Raw genomic sequence first — 24,302 nt, 5'->3', positions numbered from 1 at the left:
GATCATCTTTATTTGGATAGATCTGCACTAAACTAAAAAAACAAAAAAAAAAAAAAACAAAAAAAACCAACAACAAAAAAAAAACAAAAAACAAAAAAAAAACAAAAAAAAAAACAAGAAGCAAAAAAAAAAAAAACAACAAAACTACAAATACTGAAAAAAATATAGTATAGCCAATTTGTTTTTTTTTTATTTATTACGTATTTTCCTCAATGACATTTCCAATGCTATCCCAAAAGTGCCCCATACACTCCCCCCACTTCCCTACCCACCCATTCTCATTTTTTTGGCCGTGGCGTTCCTCTGTACTGGGTCATATAAAGTTTGTGTGTCCAATGGGCCTCTCTTTCCAGTGATGGCCAACTAGGCCATCTTTTGATACATATGTAGCTAGAGTCAAGAGCTACTGGTACTGGTTAGTTCATAATGTTGTTGCACCTACAGGGTTGCAGATCTCTTTAGCTCCTTGGATACTTTCTCTAGCTCCTCCATTGGGGGCCCTGTGATCCATCCAATAGCTGACTGTGAGCATCCAATTATGTGTTTGCTAGGCCCCTGCCTAGTCTCACAAGAGACAGCTATATCTGGGTCCTTTCAGCAAAATCTTGCTAGTGTATGCAGTGGTGTCAGCGTTTGGAAGCTGATTATGGGGTGGATCCCTAGATAAGGCAGTCTCTAGATGGTCCATCCTTTTGTCGCAGCTCCAAACTTTGTCTCTGTAACTCCTTCCATGGGTGTTTTGTTCACAATTCTAAGAAGGGGCACAGTGTCCACACTTTGGTCTTCATTTTTCTAGAGTTTCATGCATTTGGCAAATTGTATCTTATATCTTGGGTATACTAAGTTTTGGGCTAGTATCCACTTATCAGTGAGTACATATTCATATTGTGTGAGTTCCTTTGTGATTGGGTTACCTCACTCAGAATGATGCCCTCCAGGTCCATCCATTTGCCTAGGAATTTCATAAATTCATTCTTTTTAATAGCTAAGTAGTACTCCATTGTGTAAATGTACCACATTTTCTGTATCCATTCCTCTGTTGAGGGGCATCTGGGTTCTTTCCAGCTTCTGGCTATTATAAATAAGGCTGCTATGAACATAGTGGAGCATGTGTCCTTCATACCGGTTGGGACATCTTCTGGATATATGCCCAGAAGAGGTATTGCTGGATCCTCCGGTAGTACTATGTCCAATTTTCTAAGGAACTGCCAGACTGATTTCCAGAGTGGTTGTAGAAGCTTGCAATCCCACCAACAATGGAGGAGTGTTCCTCTTTCTCGACATCCTCGCCAGCATCTGCTGCACCTGAATTTTTTATCTTAGCCATTCTGACTGGTGTGAGGTGGAATCTCAGGGTTGTTTTGATTTGCATTTCCCTGATAATTAAGGATGTTGAACATTTTTTCAGGTGCTTCTCTGCCATTCGGTATTCCTAGGGTGAGAATTCTTTTTCAATTCTGAGCCCCATTTTTAATTGGGGTTATTTGATTTTCTGGAGTCCACCCTCTTCAGTTCTTTATATATATTGGATATTAGTCCCCTATCTGATTTAGGATAGGTAAAGATCCTTTCCCAATCTGTTGGTGGCCTTTTTGTCTTATTGACGGTATCTTTTGCCTTGCAGAAGTTTTGCAGTTTCATGAGGTCCCATTTGTCGATTCTCGATCTTACAGCACAAGCCATTGCTGTTCTATTCAGGAATTTTTCCCCTATGTCCATATCTTCGAGGCTTTTCCCCACTTTCTCCTCTATAAGTTTCAGTGTCTCTGGTTTTATGTGAAGTTCCTTGATCCACTTAGATTTGACCTTAGTACAAGGAGATAGGAATGGATCGATTTGCATTCTTCTACATGATAACAACCAGTTGTGCCAGCATCATTTGTTGAAAATGCTGTCTTTCTTCCACTGGATGGTTTTAGCTCCCTTGTCGAAGATCAAGTGACCATAGGTGTGTGGGTTCATTTCTGGGTCTTCAATTCTATTCCTTTGGTCTACTTGTCTGTCAGTATACCAGTACCATGCAGTTTTTATCACAATTGCTCTGTAGTAAAGCTTTAGGTCAGGCATGGTGATTCCACCAGAGATTCTTTTATCCTTGAGAAGAGTTTTTGCTATCCTAGGTTTTTTGTTATTCCAGATGAATTTGCTGATTGCTCTTTCTAATTTGTTGAAGAAATGAGTTGGAATTTTGATGGGGATTGCATTGAATCTGTAGAATGCTTTTGGCAAGATAGCCATTTTTTACAATGTTGATCCTGCCAATCCATGAGCATGGGAGATCTTTCCATCTTCTGATATCTTCTTTAATTTCTTTCTTCAGAGACTTGAAGTTTTTTTTTTTTTAATTTTAGTTGTGTTTATTAAAAATTAACTCTGGATTGGTATAAGATAACAAATGAAAATCAATGTCATTTTCTTTATCATTATGTGAACATAGTCATTCTCTTCCCTAGATGCCTGAAGTGCGCAGATGCTCCCTGCCAGAAGAGTTGAGACTTGAAGTTTTTATCATACAGATCTTTCACTTCCTTAGTTAGAGTCATGAGTACAGCCAATATGTAATGAAGAAAATTAATCCTTCTACTAAAACTATTCTCATTTGTTTGTTTGCTTTGTCAACTATCATGCATTCATAGATCAGTGTATCTAGAAGTTCTATGCAGTGTGAATGAAAACTTCTGAATAGATACTGTATCTTCACAGACTAATCACAACTGATTTGAAGTTCAGGCCTCTTGAGAGATTCAAAGATTGCATGTCCAAGACTCATTGCCTTATCTTGGGCTAGTTCTAGGCCCCTGGAAAAACTATTCCTTGCTCATCTTTGTGTCTGAATAAACATCCTATGACTAATATTGAAACCATTTTAGGATTCATTTAACTTAGGTGATCACTAGATCCTACTAACAAAAAGGCTTGCTAACATTTTGGGCTTTTAGAAAAGCTTCGATCATATTGATGTGCCTGCCTCTCTGAGGTACTCATGAGCAGAGTTTAAATTTACCTTGATTTATGACTTTCTGTGTTCTGTAAAACTATGAAACCACTCTCATGTCAGAAAATGGAATTTGGAAGTAATCTATGTCTGTGCCTCCAGAGTAAACTATCTCTTATTCCCTTTAAGATGGGAGCTAAGGTTGTGCATCTACAGAAGTATCAAAGAGGAAAGTAAACAAAATATTTATATAAACAAAACATACATGTGATGAAAACTACCAGACATTGCAAGGACTGGGCAGAGATGTGAAAAGTTAATGTAATTTTAGTTCTTGGTTCAGACTGAAGAGACCCTTTCAAGGTATCCAATGCATTTCAAGCCTAGGAATGGTCTCAAAAGTGCATAGCAGCAAGCAAGAATCTTGGTCATGTGGGTTCTTCTCTGTGGAGTGGTACTCTAGAGGTTCAGATGTTCACAGAAAGCTATAAAGATGCAAATATAATCATTTGACATTTGTATTTCTTTCTGAACTCCACCCCCAATTTCCTTAAAAAACTGAATATGTTGACTGATTACTTTCATTAACATAAACTGTTACCTGTTCATTGTTATGATACTTACCAGCTGTTAATTAATTGCATTAATCCACTTGGCTTTGAAACAGTCCTGTGGTATATTATTCCTTTAAATTAATAGATTACATAGACGATATTAGCAAAACAAAATGATTAGTGTTAATCTGCAAAATGTGACCTAGTGAAAATAAGAGAAGATGGGAATCTTAAAGTATTCACCAAAGTCTCTTGTTTCTGCAAATTTATCTAGTAACTTATTCCAAGTAAAATCAATAGATGTGATACCAGAAAAACAGCTCCGAAGGCTTCTAAGAGCTTGATATAGAAAAAGTGAATCAAATCAGGATCTTGTATGCCATAGAAATATCAATTACTTTCAGTATATCTTCTAATGATGAAAGTTATACACGCCAGCTTCTAAAACCTTTTAAATATATACTTTCCACATAATTTATAATAAATTTTTGAATGGATATGAAGGCATCTGTGTCTGTATACTACACAAAGGCTCCTCTTGGTGAATGATTATTTCATGAACAAGCTTTAGAGGATAGGAATGTGTGGGCAGCTGGAGCAATGGTTCTTGAGCATGATTTTAGCATCACAGACATGAGCAACTTACAGGATCCTGGGAGAATAATGACTTCCTTTAATTCCTTAGCATCTAGAAGCATCTACTTAGCATGTTCAATAGATCACCCCAGTCAAGGAAATAACAATTTGACTTGTTCTATCAGTTTATTTCAGAATACAGAGTTGGCCAAAGCACCATAAGTTTTAGAAATTCGTTCAGTCTCTCTCCAGTGAAACATCATTAAATTTAATTACAAAGAGAAACTTATTTTTGTTATCCAAATAATATCCCCACGTAGCCTAATTTAAACTAATTGCCTACACAGTTTTCATTCCAAGGGGAAAAGTGAAACAAGTGCTGAGATATGAAAATGTCTTTAATTACATTATCACATGGCATTCTGCTTTGACCCTTTTTCAAAAGCTAGTTTTGAAATCAGAAACAGTCCTGTAAATTATGACAGACCTGAGATTTGTGCAGCTTCAGTCCTTCTTGACCCACTTTACACTGCATTCTGGTTTTCTTTCTAATATAGAAAATGTCCTGATTGTTTACATGAACAGGAATAGATAGGCTATTTTTCTTCATTTTCACTTCTTGTCATCTTATTTGTTTAAGAGGAGACAAATTTATCTATAAATAAACCTTGTCTGATCATGAGGATAGAAGATTTTTGCTTGCAAGCATGTTCTAAGACTAGACCGTGTCAGATATACTTTCTGTAGAACTCTGTGGTCTAGCAACAGTGGAACAAAGGGTGTAACTGCTGATTTTTTTCCCAGCATGGAAGAAATAAGATTTTTAATTGGATTTGATGATAGCTTCACCAGACCCTTGTCATAAACTCTTAGGGAGCAATAAATTTTAGTAGACATCAGTGTTGCTGGCTGGAGAGCATCCCAACCCATCATTAACTCTAATCTTGACTGCGCTGGGACACCAGGAGCCTGGCAGATATGGTGCTGAGGGCAGTCACAGAGCCTCACATGCTATGATTTCCTTCTCAGTTCTCTTTGATTAAAGAAGGAGTAAAACCAAATTCTCTCTCTCTCTGAGTCCTGATGCATAAGACAAACCTTCCATGAAGAGTGATTGTTTAAAGACTTATACACTTTAGCAGTTCTCTAACTTTATTGCCTGGCCCACTGGTGAAAGGACACATAACCATGCATTCTGTTGGAGACCCTGTATAATATTTTGGTTCATGCTTGTTAGCCCTACCAGGGAAGGCACCTAGGAAGCTTGCTTCTAAAATCTAAGCCCACTTTCATGGAAAGCAGAGAACTGTTGTTTCATTAATAATGGGGTAATTTGGACTGAAATCATATTCAGAATGTGTGCACACATACACACACTCATCTTTCAGGTAAAGAACAGGTCATGTTAGGATAGTGGCTTCTTGAGGAATAGCCTAAACCTCCTCATGCCAGTTTTTGTGCTGGCAGTGCATAATGTTCGTTATAGAGTTATAGAGTGCTGCAGGATTGTTTCACGTGTAAAATACGGGTGAGAAGTTGTAGCTTCTGCAGTTTTCACATATTAACCAAGAATTATTTGTTGCACAGGTGTCATACTATACACCACAGGCCTTGTGGTTTTATCCCTCTCTCCTCTGCACTAGGTTCCTATAACATGATTTTCCTATTGTTCAACCCAAAATACTCGCTCCATCCAAGAAAAACAAATCCCTCTCCTTGAGAATTGTGGTGATATATTTATATACAGATCTTGATTTATAAAATCAACTGTTTTCTTTTGTTGTATCTCACTACTTAAGGTCACAGTCTACCATTTCTGGTTAGCTCCTCTGAGCTCAACACAACGTGAAAGACTCCCTTTTCTTGTTGGGGCTTCTTCTGTCTGATCTAGGGATCCTGACTCCCAATCTCCTACCTGAGTAATGTCACATTGGCAAACTTATAATTTCGGCTTCCTCTTTCCTGAAAGCCAAGCAAGTACCTGGGATTTCTAGAGTGCTTCTCCATACAAATTAGGCATTCACAGAACTTTAAACTCCAGCCATTGATTTTACATTCATTCTGAAAACTTCTTCCCACTCTCCTGGCTCATATATAGCTCTTGATCACCCCAAATAAAGTATATGTGCACCAGCTGTTTCCATAATGATCATCTGAGAGAGCGGCTTCATTGAGTATCATTTAAAAGGTCTGTAGCACTAAAATTCTTGGAGAGGGCCTTCCTAATAGAAGACCATTTTCTTGCCCCTCCCCCCTCACTCACTCCCAGCAGGACAAGGATTCTGTACATCTCACCTGTTGCAGGCTGTGCTTCATCCTTCCAGCCTGAGGCGTTTGAGGACTCACAACCACAGCTGGTCTGCAACATGCATACCACATTCTTTACTAACTTCTTTCAAAGTTATTGCAGCAACATCCAAGCAAGGCCAACTGAAATAGATGGTCAGCATAGACTTCCCCAGTGCACTCCCAATATGTACATTCTGTTTAGGATATCGAGAGGAAATAAGTTAGGCAGAGCGAATAATTTCTTCATTGAAGATTGGATAGATAAAGAGGAAAATATGGTTCTGGAAGGGGATCATCAAAAGTTAATGAAACCACCACTCCTGGAGAGTTTAGCATCTCCTTTCATGTTTCCTATCATACATACACAGACTTCTATAGAAATTACATATTATGATATTTAATACCATATATAGGTATTATGAAGCATCAGTCATTCATGATGTTTGGAACACTGTAATCTCAAACCACCTGAAACTGATCAATATAATTGCACATTTGTGTTCTTTTAAAACTATGAAATCTGAATATGAAATATGGCTGGCATATGCCATAGTGTCTAGGTTTGGATGCTCACAGTCATCTATTGGATGGAACACAGGGCCCCCCCCCCCAACAGAGGAGCTAGAGAAAGTACCCAAGGAGCTGAAGGGGTCTGTAACCCTATAGGTGGAACAACAATATGAACTAACCAGTACCCCTGGAGCTCATGTCTCTAGCTGCATATGTAGCAGAAGATGGCCTAGTTGGCCATCATTGGGAAGAGAGGCCCCTTAGTATTGCACGCTTTATATGGCTCAGTATAGGAGAATGCCAGAGCCAAGAAATGGGAGTGGGTGGGAAGGGGAGCAGGGCGGGGGGAGGGTATAGGAGACTTTTGAGATAGCATTGGAAATGCAAATAAAGAAAATATCTAATAAAAAATACGAAAAAAACTCTATAAAGAGAAAATGAATTATTTAAGGAGAAAAACATGAGAAAAGGAGTTCAAATATAATCTTTTCTTGAAGAGATAACTATGAAACACACAAAACAACAAGCAAAGCAACCTTTATCTGAGGACTGGAGAGATGTTCAGAGGGCCAAGTGCTTTTACTGCTCTGGGAGAGGACTCAGGTATGGTTCTCAGTAGCGCCCCAAGTGACCTCAACTGGTAGTTACTGCAGCTCCAGGGAACATATAGTATCTGACATCTACAGGAACACACACACTTAACATATTCATATGACTGCACTGAGATGCACATACCCTCAACCCCACACATATAAACACCACATGCCGGTGACTAGACAATAAGTAAAATAAATTGAAAAATAATCTGGAAAGAAAAGAAAAGAAGATAAAAGAAAAGAGAAGAGAAGAGAAGAGAGGAGAGGAGAGGAGAGGAGAGGAGAGGAGAGGAGAGGAGAGGAGAGGAGAGGAGAGGAAAGGAAAGAAAAGAAAAGAAAAGAAAAGAAAAGAAAAGAAAAGAAAAGAAAAGAAAAGAAAAGAAAAGAAAAGAAAAGAAAAATAAGAAATATGTGGTAGTTAAGCAGCAAGGGCTGGTGTGTGGAACCATTTGAATGAGGTTTTTATAGTGTGTGTGTGTGTGTGTGTGTGTGTGTGTGTGTGTGTGTGTGTGTGTGTGAAAGAGAGAGAGAGACAGAAACAGACAGAGACAGAGGCAGACAGACAGAGAGACTGACAGAGAGACAGAGATAGAGTGACAGAGACAGAAAGACAGAGACAGAGAAAGACAAGGAGCTATAGAGACAAGGAGAGAAGACCATAGCTTGTGTGCGAGATCTTCGTGAGTGCAGGCATGCACAACCTACAGTGCATATGTAGAAAACAGAGGAAAACCTATGGTCTCTCCTTCCCACACTGTGTAAGATGGGGTCTCTTTACTGCTGTGTAAGTGAGGACAACTGGTCCACAGGTTTCTGGATATTCTCCTGCCTCAGCTTTGTTATCACTGCTGGGACTGCAGACACTTACACAGATGAGCTTGGCTTTTACTTGGTTTCTGGAAGCCTAATTCAGGCTGGTGGGATTTCATAGTAAGCACTTTGACCCAGAAATCAATCTCCCTAGCCCAATGTTCTGTCTTTTGACAGAAAAGTGAGCATATTGGTTGAATTGCTTGAAAAACTTTCTTCACTCAAAAATTGTTTCATTACATATTTTGTCTTTAATGACACACCTGCTTTTATGCCTTATATTATTTCTGTGTGTTAATTTCTCAAGTAAATTATAGTTATAATATCTGCCAAATCTTTATAATCCTTATCATCATTGTCCAGACAAAAAAATTAAGTGTAATTGGTTAGGCAAACATAATGAATACATGCAATCACGTATATTACTTTTCTACAATTTTGTCAAAACACATAGATGTTTACTGGAAAATACTCATGGACAAGTATGAAAGTTGTATTTTCATTCACATCTAAGCAGCATATAATTGGCTGTTAAAGTTATAGAAGATGAATTTGCAGGTTTTTTAGACTTTGGAAGTATAGTTATAGTTTCATTTTAAGCTTGTTTTTTTTTTTTGCCACCTGTGCCAAGACTTTCATATAATTATTGAAATTTCACTTAATAACTGGAAGAGCACATTAACACATGGTGAATATATAGTCAGAATGTGTTCCTGAGATTAAAACAAACATGTTTTCTCACTGTGCATTTAATCTAAGAGAAAATGAACACAGAGGCTAGGAGTTCACTTGGTTATTTTACACACAAATTTTTAATTTTATATATAAATCCTTACAGGCATGCATGGGCATATTGTAATACATGCTATATCTTAATGTTTTGACATTGTGAAGGGAAAAGCTCTACTATACAGCGTGAGTGACGGGAAACCATTGGGCCCACAGTGTAGAGGCTTTTGAATTCTTGCTCAATGCAGCTGCTGCCCACTCTCTTCTCTGCTTCAGTGTACTCTCACACACAGAAGTACCTAGATCGAGAACCAGACTGAATTACTTTGTTATTCCCAAAGCATACTGGTGGTGTGCTATTCTCTACAATAGTGCTTCCAGTTCTTGTTTGATAGGGAACAACATTTTGTGGTAGACCAAAGAGGAATAATTCTAGTCAGTAATTCATTTAGACATACTTCAGGTGAGCTGAAAATAGTATTCCACTTCACAACTACATATAATGAATATTACAACCCACTGGGCTAAAGCATAGAATGGTTGAATATCTCACCAACCACTCCTGAACTATAAACATAGAACAACCTGTGACGGTTTTTCTATAAACACACAGTCTTCAGAGCAAAGCAATCTGAATGATTATTATCTTCTACTTGTTAACTCTTGTATTGGTCAATTTTGGGTTTCTATAAGCAGGGTCATTGGAAAGCAAATTAGGGGAGTTATTACTTACTTTATTCATAAGTTCTGTAGTTAAACTATTCTCTGTGAGTTTAAAATTTCCTATCTGAAAAATAGGAGGGAGGTACAGAAGACTAAGAAAGCTTTAAAATGTTAACTAGGCTTGGGAAATAAAATGAACTTATGAGATTCAAGAAGCTCCTGAAAATAAGTCCATTTTCATTTCTATAAAAACAGTCAGCTGTTGCTGGACAAAGGTGGCATTTTGTTTGGCTAAGCTATCTAGGTTTCACACCATACAAGTTTTTCGTTCTCGGTAACCGAGTTACCTTCTAGTCAACAAGTATTCAAAAGTAATCATTGAGATATAGTCCTGAATGTAATACCAATGAATTTAGTGGATCATTCAGTTATACTTGGCTAGAATTTCTCCAGTATTCATCTATAAATGTTACCAAAAGAAGTCACTCAACAGTTTAAGGTCCTTCAGTCCATGCTCACTGGGCTTCAGAGTCTTGGGAAGAATATGAGGCAGTCTACGTGTCTGCTCAAGGGGTATTTAAACACAGAGAAGGATAGGAAGTGACAAGCATCAAGATGCTTCAAAAGACCTGCCAGCACTGTTCTCCTTCCTCCTTATATTTCCATTCTTGCCCAAATAGTACCACTAGCTAAGGAGCAAATGAACACATGAACCTTTGAGGGACAGTGCACCTTCAAACATAACACATTTTCACACCTCACTGAACCTTGTTCCCTCATCTTTTGCATGTGCAGTGTAAGGCTGGAGATATGCTGTTTAGCTGAAATCATCATAGTTCCACTTAGAAAGCTTTTAGTGACCCAGGGACAGAGAACCTTTAAATTGGAGTGTTTTAAGCATTATGTACAACTTGCCATCACCTTTTAAAGACCATAAAATTGTTTTGTTATAATGGATATTTACTATAATGAATCTTCTTGTAGAAGTCATTTTCCAATTTTGGAGAAATGGAAATGAAACAAATTTGATGTGCAATTTATCTGTTTTGCATTAGCAAAGTGTCTGCCATGCATCCTTCACCCAGTCACTTTGTGTTATACGTCTTCAGGGATCTTATTTTCATCATTTTCTTGGATGAGTTGTTAATAATTAAGAAGGGACTGAGTATATTTGGGATGCTGGAGGAACATGAGCTGATGAATATTGATGACCTCATGAGACTGTGCGGTTTGACTGAAATCATGGTCATCGAAATCAGGTTAGGCGAGGTTCTGAGTTCTGCCCCAGTTTCCTGTTCTTTAAATTATAGTTATAAATCTGCATCTTGATTAAACAACTGTGATGAATTGCTTGGCTATAGGTACCCAGTCAGTGGATAATCCCTGCTATTGTGAAAGGATATCTAAAATAACTTGTCTTTGAACACAATGCCCCCCGTTATTCTCACATTAGCTACCATATAAAGCCTTATAGATTGGAATATTATAGGTGAGGACTCTGGCTTTCATATCTTGCCCTTCTAAAGTTTCTTCCTATTGCCTAAAGTAAAATCACCCTTCTAAACGCAAAGTAGACCATGCGGCTCTGATACTCAATACGTCTAAGCCCTCCCCTGTTCCATATGTATGCAAAACCCAAGGCCATTTGCCATATGAACAAAAAATGTAACTATATAGTATATTCAATACGGGAAACAGTACAGAGGCCACATGCAAAATAAAATATAAAGAGCTGACATGCAGTGATGGACGCATTACAGTTTGGAATTCTCATCTCTAAGAACCAGAATCAGAAACTTAAGGAACCATTACTGTGCCCATAATTATTACAGCATAATTACAACAATCAAGATATTTAAAGAGGAAAAATACACGCTAAGGATGAATTGATTGTTTAAAAGTGGTATTTCACTTCACACATTGCTGTCAAGGTTTTAAATAGTAATAAATTTTGTTATATGAAGCATTATGCCTGAAATTTAATGACATTTTACTAAATTAGCCATGCTTGTCCAAAACCCAGAAATGTCCTGAGATCGCCAGGAGTAGGAAGGCTCCTCCTCTCCTGCCCTAGGCCTGCATGTCCAGAGCAGATAGCTCTTTATCTTGCCTTTGCCCCTCTCAGAAGATCTCCAGTAGCATGTGGAATTTCTCTTTCTGCCAATGAGGCAACCCAAGAGTCCTACCCACCCCTAACCACTGCCAATGATATACACTCACCCTAAAGCCCCTACCTAGCCCCAAGAGTTTAAGTAGTCTGTTTTCTCCAATTAAGTGAGCTGTATCACTGAAGCTACATCCTCAAGAGTCTGTTTTCACTATGTTCTCTACCACCTAAGGTCTCCACTTATCCTCTCCATACAGGATTTGCAGTTTAAAATAGGAGGTCAATAACTCAAACTTAGGTGGGGAAGCCAAGCCTATACAACCACATAGGTGTGTGGATGCATTCAGATTTATGTGCATGTGTGTCAGTCTCAGATCTCATTCTCAGAGCCACTCCTCTTGCTTTCTGAGACAGGATTTCATAGGCACTTAGATAAGGAAGTGACATTATTTTAAAATGTTAGGAGGTATAGCTATGTTGGTGTTGAAGTGAGTATGTGATTAAGGGTTGGGCTTTGAGGTTTCAAGAACCCAAGCCAGGCCCCATGTTTCTCTCTTTCTTCTGTCTGCAGATTGGAATGTAGAACTCTCAGATCCTTCTCTAGCACCAGGTTTGCCTGGGTGCTGCCATGCTTCCTACCATGCTGACAATGGACTATACCTCTACAGCTGTAAGCAAGCCCCAATTAAATGTTTCTCTTTATAACAGTTGCTATAGTCATGGTGTCTCTTATATTAGCATTCTTAAAAATATATGCTTTCCCTTATAACATGGACAATTACTGGTACACACACAGAGACAAGGGGAATATATATAAATTATCTAAGATACGTAATCAAGAGGATGTTTGCAACTGATACATGTTGGAAAAAGGGAAAACAATGCTCTTCTATGGAATGTCACTAAGTATACTAAAGGACAAACTCCATTTGGCCAACACAAAACAGATTTTATGTTTGGTGGTGGTGGTGAAGGTGGAGGTATTGTTGGAGTTTTTGTTGGAGGTGGAGGTGACAGAAGTGTATTACTATTTTATTTTCATATATTTTTTCAGCATGGTTCTATTTATAGTTTGCTTTTGTTTCTTAATTAATTTTTTTGTCTTTGAGATTGATATGTAGAAGGACAAATAATTTGGGTGGGAGGATCTTGATGAAGTTAAGGGAATTGAGGGATATGATTGAAATATATTCTATAATTTTTTCAATTAAAATTATTTAATTAAAAATTATAAAGACTTGCATTTCTCTATAAGGAGTTTTCTTAATGTTATAGGTTGGGGGTATCTTTTATAAAAAAAGACACATTCATTGCAAACTTTAAGAGTATGCTTAGCACAGTAGTCAGCTCTGAAACTCGTGATGTGATTAGCATATTATCAAGGAAGGACATGGGCTACAGCATGCTCTGATGGAATCTTTGCCAAATAAACTGGATGCAGTCCAACTAAATGATGAAAAATCATTGCCTTGAGAGGGAGAGGGACCTCCCAGAAGGCGCAAGTTAGACTCCTGGTTAATCACAGCCACTTAGGAGATCCAGAGCCTGGGATTGAAACTATGATATGAAATGTAAAATTTACACTAACCATTTGCACAAATCATACTGTTCCTAAGAATTTCAGCTATTAGTTTACTCATTTACAATATAACTGAAGCTAGAGAATCATTATGTGTGTGCCTGTGTTGGTTGGGAGCTTTCAAGTGCACAACATGAGCTAAAAATATTATCAAAAGAAAATTCTCTTTCATGTCTGCTAAAATTTTTTTCTTAACTTTTGTTTAACCATTTGTTCATGTCTTAGATTTCTGGACACTCTAGCCAAGCATATCCATTATCAAATATTACCCTCCATGTCTCAATGGGATAGGTACTAAATTTAGGAAATTTTTCTTTGTTTATATCCACTAATGTGGCTAGCTGAAATCTGACATACAAATGATCAACTTCCAGGTTCCTCTAAGCCATATTACCAATTATAAGAGTTATGTGTGATTTTGAGAAAGTGTGCAATCCATGTTCTGTGTCAGCAGGATGGGAACTACCATTCTCAAAACAGCTGTTATATGATATTTGCTACCTCAATGGCCTATTCAGTTTGTTGTAGAGATTCTAAGCATCTGTCTTATATTAAAAGAAAATGAGGTTGGAAACAGCCATTTTGCTAGACAGAAGCAACCTTTAAACATAACAGAGGGGACTAAACATAAACCATTAGGCAATTTTTTAAAAGAATTTAAAATGTTAATAAATACAAGTCATACCAAAATAACTTTTAGCAGCTGAACTATAGTAAATGATCTACAGCATCAAGCTCACATTGCTGTTCCAGTTTCAGTCAACCATGGTTGACTCCATCAAAAGAGACTGCAGGAACACACACCATGCTCTTTCTCTATACACAGTGCAAGTTTACTTCACCTCAGACTGCCATTTGTAGACACTTTCTAGAACTGTTCAACATAATACTGTCAACACTACTTTGTAGAGTTAAAGCCATAGAAATGTACAGTAAATTAATGGCAATTTTCATCACATATTTTACATTTTTAAATGGCTTGAAAGATGTCTCAGTGCTTGTGATATGACTATGAGAACTTAGTTTTATATCCCTAGAAACTAGAGTTGACCCAGTGTATGTCACCAGGACTATAACATCATCATCAAGATGGTGTGTGTGTGTGTGTGTGTGTGTGTGTGTGTGTGTGTTTTGAGGGGACAAGGAGAGACTAAAGGATTCAAGGAGTTACTGCCCTGCTTCTGTAACTAAATTGGGGAGCTAGAGATTTATAGAGAGATTCTGTCTTGAAATGTAAGTAGAAATTATCAAGACTATATCTAAAATAAATCTCAGACTCAACACAGATGCTTAGACAGGTGTACACATGCCCACACATGCATAAGCAAGTCCATGAGTACATAAATGTGCACACACAGTTAACTAAGATTAAAATACAAAAATAATAAATTTGACATCTTTCTTTTGACCCACAATTCTGCCCAGGGTCCCACAATTCTGCCCAGGGTAGAGCTGGTTCTCCAGACCCCTACCCACACCCAGAGAGAGCTTGACTCCCAGGAACTCCTTCATGAACAGGCTCACAGAGGAGACAGGATCTAGTCAGAGACAGCAAGGCCAGGTAACACCTGAGATAACCAGATGGTGAGAGGCAAGAATAAGAACATATGCCACAGAAACCAATGCAACTTGGCACCATCAGAACCCAGGTGTCCCACCACAGCAAGCCCTGGATACCCTAACATACCTGAAAAGCAAGACTCCTACCTAAAATTCCATCTCATGAAGATGATAAGGGATCATAAGGAGGACATAAATAATTCTCTGAAAGAATACAGGAGAACACAGATAAACAAGTAGAAACCCTTAAAGAGCAAACACACAAATCTCTTAAAGGAGTATATGAAAACACAAACAGGTGGACAAATTGAACAAAGCCATCCAGGAACTAAAAATGGAATAGAAACAATAAAGAAATCACAAAGGGAGGCAACCCACGAGAAAAGAATACAGGAAATAGAAGAGTGAATCTCAGGCATAGAAGATACTGTAGAAGATATTGAAACAACAGTCAAAGAGTCAAAGAAAGTACAAAGTGCAAAAAACTCCTAACCCAAAACATCTAGCAAAAATTCAGGACACAATGAAAAGACCAAACCTAAGAATAATGCGAATAGAAGAGAGAGAAGATTCCCAATGCAAGGGTCAGGAAACTTCTTCAACAGGAAAAAAAAAGTCCCTAACCTAAAGAAAAAGATGGTTATAAATGTACAAGAAGCCTACAGAATACCAAATAGATTGGACAAGAAAAGAAAATATTCTTGTCACTAAATGTACAGAACAAAGAAAGAATATTAAAAGCTTTAAGTGGAAAAGGCCAAGTAAGATAAAGGCAGACTTATCAGAATTACACCAGACTTCTCACCAGAGTCTCTAAAAGCCAGAAAATCTTGAAGAGATGTCATGTAGATGCTAAGAGAACAAAAATGACAGCCCAGGCTACTAAACCCAGAAAAAATTCTCAATCACCATAGATAGAGAAACTGAGATATTTCATGACAAAACCAAATTTAAGCAGTATATTTCCACCAATTCAGCCCTACAATGATTCTAGAAGGAAAACTCCAACTTTAAAAGGGTACCTTCACCATGAAAAAACCAAGAATCATCTACAAAGAAGCCAAAGGGAGAGAATTATATACACATAATGTCACCTACAACAACAAACAAAACAGAAACTAACAATCATTTGACTTTAATATCTCTCTTTAATATCTGTCTTACCACTCAGCTATTTAAAAAAAATGGCTTCACCAAATTTGTAGGCAAATGGATGGAAGTAGTAAATAAAATCCTGAGTGAGGTAACCCAGATCCAAAAGGATATACATGGTATGTACTCACTGATAAGTGGATAATTAGCCCCAATGCTCAGAATATCCATGATACAACTCACAGATCATATCAAGATTAACAAGAAGGAAGGCCAAAGTGTGCATACTTCAAACCCACTTAGAAAATAATCAGTGCAAGCAAAGGGAGGGAGGGATTTAGGTGGAAAAGGGAGATCAGAAAGGGGATATAGGAAGAGAAAGAAGTTGAGAGGGTCTGGAGAATGAATAGAAATAAATAGCAGTGGGAGTTGGGAAACTTGGGGAAGCACTAGAAAGTGCAAGACACCAGAGATGTAAATATGAGAGACTCCCAGGACCCAATGGGTATGCCATTAGCTAAAATACCCAATGGCAGGGAGATAGAAACTGAAGAGATCACCTTAATAGATAGGCATGGCTCTCGGTGGAGGAATGGGGATACTCACTCATCTAAAAAAAAAAAAAAAAAAAAAAAAATTAACCCGGAATTGTTACTATCTAAAGGAAAGGCAATGAAAAAATGGAGTAGAGGCTGAAAGAAAGGACAGCCAGAGACCGCCCCTTTGTGCAATCCATTCCATCTGCAGAAACCAAACCCAGATAATATTGCTGATGTCAAGAGGTGCTTGCAGACAGGAGCCTGGTATAGCTCTACTCTGAGAGGCTCTGCCAGCACCTGCAGATACTCACAGTCAATCATTGGACTGACCTGGCACACCCCAATGGAAGAGTTATGGGAAGAGCTGAAGGATGAGAAGGGGATTGCAACTTCAAAAGAAGAACAACTGTATCAATTAACTGGACTCTCAGAGCTCCCAGGGATTAAACCGCCAACCAAAGAGTATACGTGGGCCAGTCCATGTCTCCAGCTGTATATGTAGCCGAGGACTGCCTCATCTGGCATCAGTGGGAGGGGAGATGCTTGGTCCCATGGAGGCTTGATTCCCAAGGGAAAGGAGATGCTAAGGAGGTGAAGCAGGATTGGATGGGTGGGTGGGTGGAACACCTGCTTAGAGGCAAAGAGCTGGAGATTTCATGGAGGGAAGACCAGGAAGGGGAATAACATTTGACATGTAAACAAGTAAAATAATTAATAAATAAAATAAAAGTAATAATAATTATAAACAAACAAAAGTAAAACAAAAATGAAAAATAAACTTCAAATATATAAGGTAAATGTGTGGAAGAAAGAGTAAATGCCTAGTATTTATTTGAATATTTCTTTCTTAATAAGATTACTTGAAAGAATAATCAGTAAGACTATTAAATCTCAATTGGCCCAAAAAGCTTTAAAAGATTTCTAGTAATCAGGTCTTTAAAAACAAAAATAAGTAGCTTCATTTAATCACAATATCAACTTTCACATACAACATATGACAATTTCAAAAAGAAATCATGGTAAAACATGATTTCCCAAAATTTTATTATTCAATTTTGGGGGGGGAGGCAAGTCTTCAGCTCTTTTCTTTTAGAGAGAACAGGTTTGCTAAAAATGACCTCGGATCCCTTACCACTGAAGATTTTTCTCCATAAAATAAAACTTACAAGGCAATTATAAACAATCAAATTCCTGTATAAAACTTTCACTTTTGTGCTTTAGCTTTTTGTGACTGAATTTTTAAATTGTGCTTCTTTTCTGGAATGTTCAAACTAAAGATCTGTTGTTGGGAGCCTTTAATTATGCTTGAAATATTTGCCTCACACATATAAAGTTTGGCTTACCATAGGACATTTTGCTGAAGTGTTTAGCATAAAAGACTGCCCAAGTAGCTCGTCATCAAAATAAAATTATAATAGAATTGTTAAGAAAAACAGAATGAAAAAGAAATTTAAGAGCTCAGAGTAAGGCTTAAAAAGACACAAGGAATTCAAATTATGCTCATAAGTTCTGACTGGTTCAGACACAGCTGATACCTTGGACAGAGGGTGGATGAAACCAAAGCACCTTTCTCATGTCAATCTTCCAACATGTTCCTCAGGGGAGGAAAAAAAAAAGCACTTTAATGCTTACATTTTCACTGTGTTTTCTTAATTTGCCTGGTATATATTATTTGGAGTTACATCACTGATATGACAGAGAAGTTAATTGTATGAAGCACAATATTAGGTCTTAAAGTATTGTTTCCGGCCGTTGGATGCTTGGGCTCTCAGGCTCCCTGAGATGTAGATATATTTATCTTGAGCCTTGAAAGATGACATGCTGTGGGATGATGTATTTCTAGTGCCAACAGTCATTTCTGTTCAATACTAATTTGTGCTTTCAGTCCTGGAGTTGGAGGGTCCTAAGGTTGATGAGATCATAGCAACATTTTTCCATAGCTTACAGTGTCTCGATTTTTCTCAGAATTCTGCCATGTTATTTCCATCACCAACAAGCCATTTTGTATTGTCAGATCTTTCAAAGTACCCAGCTGTACTTGTAATTTGTATCTTGAGCTCCTAATACTTTGGAGGAGTGACTTTCTGTCTTTAGGAGGAAAATTTGAACAAGCATTCAGTCACCAAATATTGGCAGAAATAAGCAAAGCACATGTCAATAAGAAGTATCCGGGTAGACTCGCTGCTAACATTCTAGTGTCTTTTACCTGCAACAACTATTCTGTTGTATTGTGGATGGGCCACACCAAAATATCAACATTTATAATGAGACATTTGCAGTAAGAATTTATTAGTAGGTGTTTTAGTTTCTTAAAATTATGAATTCCCCATAACTAGGTGCTTCAAACAACACCCACTTATTTTCTCACCTCTTTACAGGCCAAGAGTCTGTAAACAAAATGTTGAAAGGATCAGACTTCCAGCAGAGGCTCTGGAGTACTTGTTCCCACCTCTTCTAGCTTTAAAAGGTTCTAAAATTTCTTGGCTTGTGGCCATATTATTTGAATCTCCCTATTCATTTTCAGAGTTTGTTTCTATTTTTTCTTTTTGTTTTCCTTCTTCAGGCATATATTTGAATGTATTTGGGAACAATTTGGATAATCAATACTAAAACTTGGAATCTAACATGAATCATATATTTAGCCATATGAAATAGTATTCACAAGTTTGAAGGATTAGGGATTAGACACACCCTTTGTGCTTGTTGGCCATCACTTAGCCCACCACATAAAGAACAGAAAATTCCATAGTGGGTTGGATTCGCTTTTATTGTGCTAGGTATTAGGTGAACATGGAAAACACTAAAAGATCAAAGACTGAACTATTTACCATGTATCAAATCTTTTCCAATAAATGCTTGAAAAGTGACAGGCTTTAATAGGTCCATCACTACCATCCCTGATGTGGTTTCTCTGCAGTCTACTACCATATTCAGAATATAAAACAAAGGCAATTATTTTCCAGGAATGTTAAGACACACCCCAGCAATTGCTTTATCCTTGAACTTATAAAATCCACTCTTCCAAAAAGAGAAAGAAAAAAAAGGGGGGGGGGGAGAAGGACTAACAGGCTGCTCCCATTAAAATGATAGCAGCATGCCACATCTCTGCTTTCTTTTTGTAAGGGATTCACTAGCTACCATTCTGCCCTAGGGAGGAATGTTACCGTTTTCACAGCAAATTGCTGTTTTTATATAGGGAAATGACAGTTTTCTTCAACAGTAAAACTGAATTAACTTCTGAGGGGGAAATGCAGTAAAAATGTCAAGCTCATAAAATATGTCATATTTTGAACATCTGCACACGTTTTTGACTGACCTGATCAAGAAGAAAATGTCCTGTAGGTAGACTGACTCCATCTGGGACTCAATGGTTGAGGGTGGTTTGGTATGAAAATGGAATGTAGGAAAGATAAAAAAACAAAAACAGAAGACTACCTAGACTCTAGGGATAGAATTAAAGTGCCGCACTGTAGCTACAAGAAATTCATTGTTAAAAAGAATGAATTTATGAAATTCCTAGGCAAATGGATGGACCTGGAGGGCATCATCCTGAGTGAGGTAACACATTCACAAAGAAACTCACACAATATGTATTCACTGATAAGTGGATATTAGCCCCAAACCTAGGATACCCAAGATATAAGATATAATTTGCTAAACACATGAAACTCAAGGAGAATGAAGACTGAAGTGTGGACACTATGCCCCTCCTTAGATTTGGGAACAAAACACCCATGGAAGGAGTTACAGAGACGGAGTTTGGAGCTGAGATGAAAGGATGGACCATGTAGAGACTGCCATAGCCAGGGATCCACCCCATAATCAGCATCCAAACGCTGACACCATTGCATACACTAGCAAGATTTTATTGAAAGGACGCAGATGTAGCTGTCTCTTGTGAGACTATGCCGGGGCCCAGCAAACACAGAAGTGGATGCTCACAGTCAGCTAATGGATGGATCATAGGGCTCCCAATGGAGGAGCTAGAGAAAGTAGCCAAGGAGCTAAAGGGATCTGCAACCCTATAGGTGGAACAACATTATGAGCTAACCAGTACCCCGGAGCTCTTGACTCTAGCTGCATATATATCAAAAGATGGCCTAGTCGGCCATCACTGGAAAGAGAGGCCCATTGGACTTGCAAACTTTATATGCCCCAGTACAGGGGAATACCAGGGCCAAAAAGGGGGAGTGGGTGGGCAGGGGAGTGGGGGTGGGTGGATATGGGGGACTTTTGGTATAGCATTGGAAATGTAAATGAGTTAAATACCTAATAAAAAATGGAAAAAAAAAAAAAAGAAAAAAAAAGAAATTCATTGTTCCAGTTCTTGAGAAAAACTTCATTAAACATCTCAGAGGTTGATTCAAATTGAAAGTCAAAATACGGGAATGATATTCCTTCCTTCTGGTCTTCATTAGTTCTTAACCTCCTCTCTTCCTTTGTCCATTCATTCTTCCTTTAATTTCTTCCTCATTCTCAATGTGACATTTTTCTTGCTTTCATTCTTCTTCATTTTGCTACCTTTATGTCTCTTTTAAGCACCAGCTCCATCTTATCTCTACTCTTTTATGACCTAATTCTATCTGCCATTGTATATTATAATAAAATTCAAATTGTTAGTGAGTGTGTGTGTGTGTGTGTGTGTGTGTGTGTGTGTGTGTTCCTGTTAGTAAGGCCACATGCACACAGATACTCATGGAGTGTAGAGGAAGATGGCACACCCTTTGGTGCTGGAGTTCCAGGTGGTTGTGAACTACTTGCTATGTGGATTCTTAAGAAGCAAACTCAGGTTATCTGTTGAAAAGAAAGTACTTAACCATCAAGCCAGCCTCCAAAGTATAATTTTAAATACATATTTTCAATTAAGTGTAACATATAGTCCTGTGTTCTAGCTTGCTTACATCTTATAAATTGCACACCAATTAAGCATTCTCACAGAGAATTTATCTTGGTTATTGAACATACTGTTTAGTCATAGCCATTGACTGAATGCATTCAGCCCCTGTAGCAATAATAAGAATGCTTTGAAGTAAGCTGACAGATTTCCTCTTTAAATAGTCCCCAAAATGATTTTGCCTTTAGATATTACAAGGCTGTTATTAATATGCTAGAGAAAATTTTTATTTTTATTAATTGAATAATTGTATTCTTATTTACAACATGAGTAGTTCCTTGACCTAAGGTAGAAGTATACTTACTGGTGGGCATGACTGATTTTCCCTATTTTTTTTTTCTGAAAATTTTCTACATTCTGTGAGTCAATAAAATTGTTGACTTCCTCAGAGGAAAAAAACAAAACCAAAACAAAACACACCCTCAACTGATGATGCTGACAAATATCCAAACACACTCATGAGTGGTGATGTAGCTAAGTTGGTAAAGTACTTACTTAGCATTGAAGAAGCTCTGGCCAGCTCAGCTTGCAATGAAGCCTGATAAGCTGGTCCACACTTGTCATCCCAGGATTTGGAAAGTGGAAGCAGAGGAATCCTAAGGTTGTCAGTTTGTGGCCTCTCTGGGATACTACAGGCTCTATCTGAAAAAATAAACAAACAAAAATTGAGCATACAAATGGAAAGACGGTGTGGTAGCATACTTGTAGGCACCATATCTCTTGGAATTCATAAGCAGCCTGTTCTTCAAGTGAGTTTCAACCTTTCTGGGGCTAGTTAGGTCAGGTAAAAAAGAAATCAAAACAAAACAAAAAAACATTCTATCTAAAGAACACTTGAGTACCCACAATATTTGAATATCAATTTGATAATGAGTGCAAAATTCAACATTTAAATTTATGCAATGAGTCACCATGCAAATATAGGTACACTGGGAATGTTGAACATTAATTCCAAACTCATTCTTAATGTTTATATGTAATAAAGAAACTTGATATTAAGCTTCTCCAAAATTCTCTATAATTCTCAATAGAGAATTCTATAGTTCTTAACAAAATCCAGAACACTTTTTCTTAAGGTTTTTTTTAAGGTTTCTAAGAAAGATCCACAACTCAATATATAAGTTATTTCTATTATTATATTATATAGAAATTAATCACAAGTCAGGTCCCTGTCTTATGCTGTATTTTCAGAAGTAACATTTATTAATTCTTTGATTTTAGCAGATGAGAAAGTCATGTTTACCTGAAACTGGAGTTGGGAAGATAAAGACTGAATAATATTTTTATTTTATTAAAATGTTCACATACATCAGTAGATGCACCTCAAGGACAACTCCAGTACCTAAGACTCAGGGAATATCACAGATGATGGAAGAGAAAACCTGTAACGGTGAAAGGAGCGTGAAATCAGCCATGAGATTGTGTACTCTAGAAAAGACTGAAAAGCTACATCCATGAAACGGTGACAATATTGGTGCCAAAGCAAGAAATGAACAGTGACTGTGATGACAGGCGCATTAACTTAGAAGTGAAAAAGCCACTTTCAGCCCCACACCTAGACAAAGAACTGTAAACAGTGGAGGGCTGCTGAGAGCAGGAAACAGTTCCCTTAAGCGGTTACCTCATTCCAAGTGGTCAGCCCTGAAATCATATACAGATAACAATGCTAAATGGGTTAAACAGATTGCATATGTATTTTTATATGTGTATATTTTATATATAATAATAATTATTATAAATATATAGTATACCAACTATAGTATAATTAAATAATAATAGCAAAACGAGGTCATAAATTTAAAAGAGAGCAAATGGAGGTGACATAAGAGAAAATGGAGGGAGAAAAGGGGAGGAGAAAAATGATATTTTATTTAATTTTAAAAATTAAAATGGTTTTAAGAAAAGTAATACTAAATTTAAAAAAATCAAGAACACATGTAAAATCCACGTGAATTTGTTGCTTGGCATCTACAGATTGAAAACAATCTTTTATGATGCTAAATGTGTTTTGATGTATTTTTAGAGATATCTTGATTATCCAACCATTAATAATTTCCTAAAATATATAAAACAATAATTAAAAAGAAAAATTTAAATTCCAGTTTTGTACTTAACTGTGATTTTAATGGCAAGGTAAAAGGAAAGGCTATTAATGTTTTTCCCCCTTTGGCTCACCAACTATTATTCTAAATCAAAAAAAAAAAAAGTGAAATATCTCATGACTGTGCCAAGCCACTCTCATCAAGCCTCATGGTTGCAAAGAGCATTATGCTCAGACACGGGGAGGAAACACCAAGACATTAGTATGAGAATGGATTTGGGGTCAATTGTAATCAATGTGCAGGAGGGTTGTAGATAATACATAAAACAAACTTATAGCACTTGCAGCAGGCTATAAAGCATTCATAAATGATGTCAAATATATATGCAAATTGAAGACCATAAATGATCTGATCATTCAGAGAGGAGAGACAAATTTTGGATAAGAAAATTAAGCTCAAACTTTATGTGTGGCTTTTTGGAACTACAGAGGTACAGATTTATTTTCATCATATATCTGCCTTATGAATTATTTATTATTCTAATAAAATAACATCATTTTACAATTAAAAAATCAGAGACAATTTCATAGAATTAAGACGCTCTTCTTTAGATTACATTTGGTTTTCATGAGCATTCTCATTTTGATTTGAATATTAGCCAACTAGGCAGTGACAAATACTGAAATATATTTAGTTCTTCACCTAATGTTGAGTTGCTCCTGTCTTCCATGGGTACGCATGAATTACAACATTTAATTTAAGAATTAAGAGATAAAGTACAAAACTTTTTGATAAAATGTTAATTATATGTGTTGGACACACATTTT

The sequence above is a fragment of the Mus musculus genome, chromosome 3, assembly GCF_000001635.26.
Source record: "Mus musculus strain C57BL/6J chromosome 3, GRCm38.p6 C57BL/6J".
In the NCBI taxonomy this organism is placed as follows: Eukaryota; Metazoa; Chordata; class Mammalia; order Rodentia; family Muridae; genus Mus; species Mus musculus.
The sequence above is the reverse complement of the archived record's forward strand: the minus strand, read 5'-3'. Positions refer to the sequence as shown.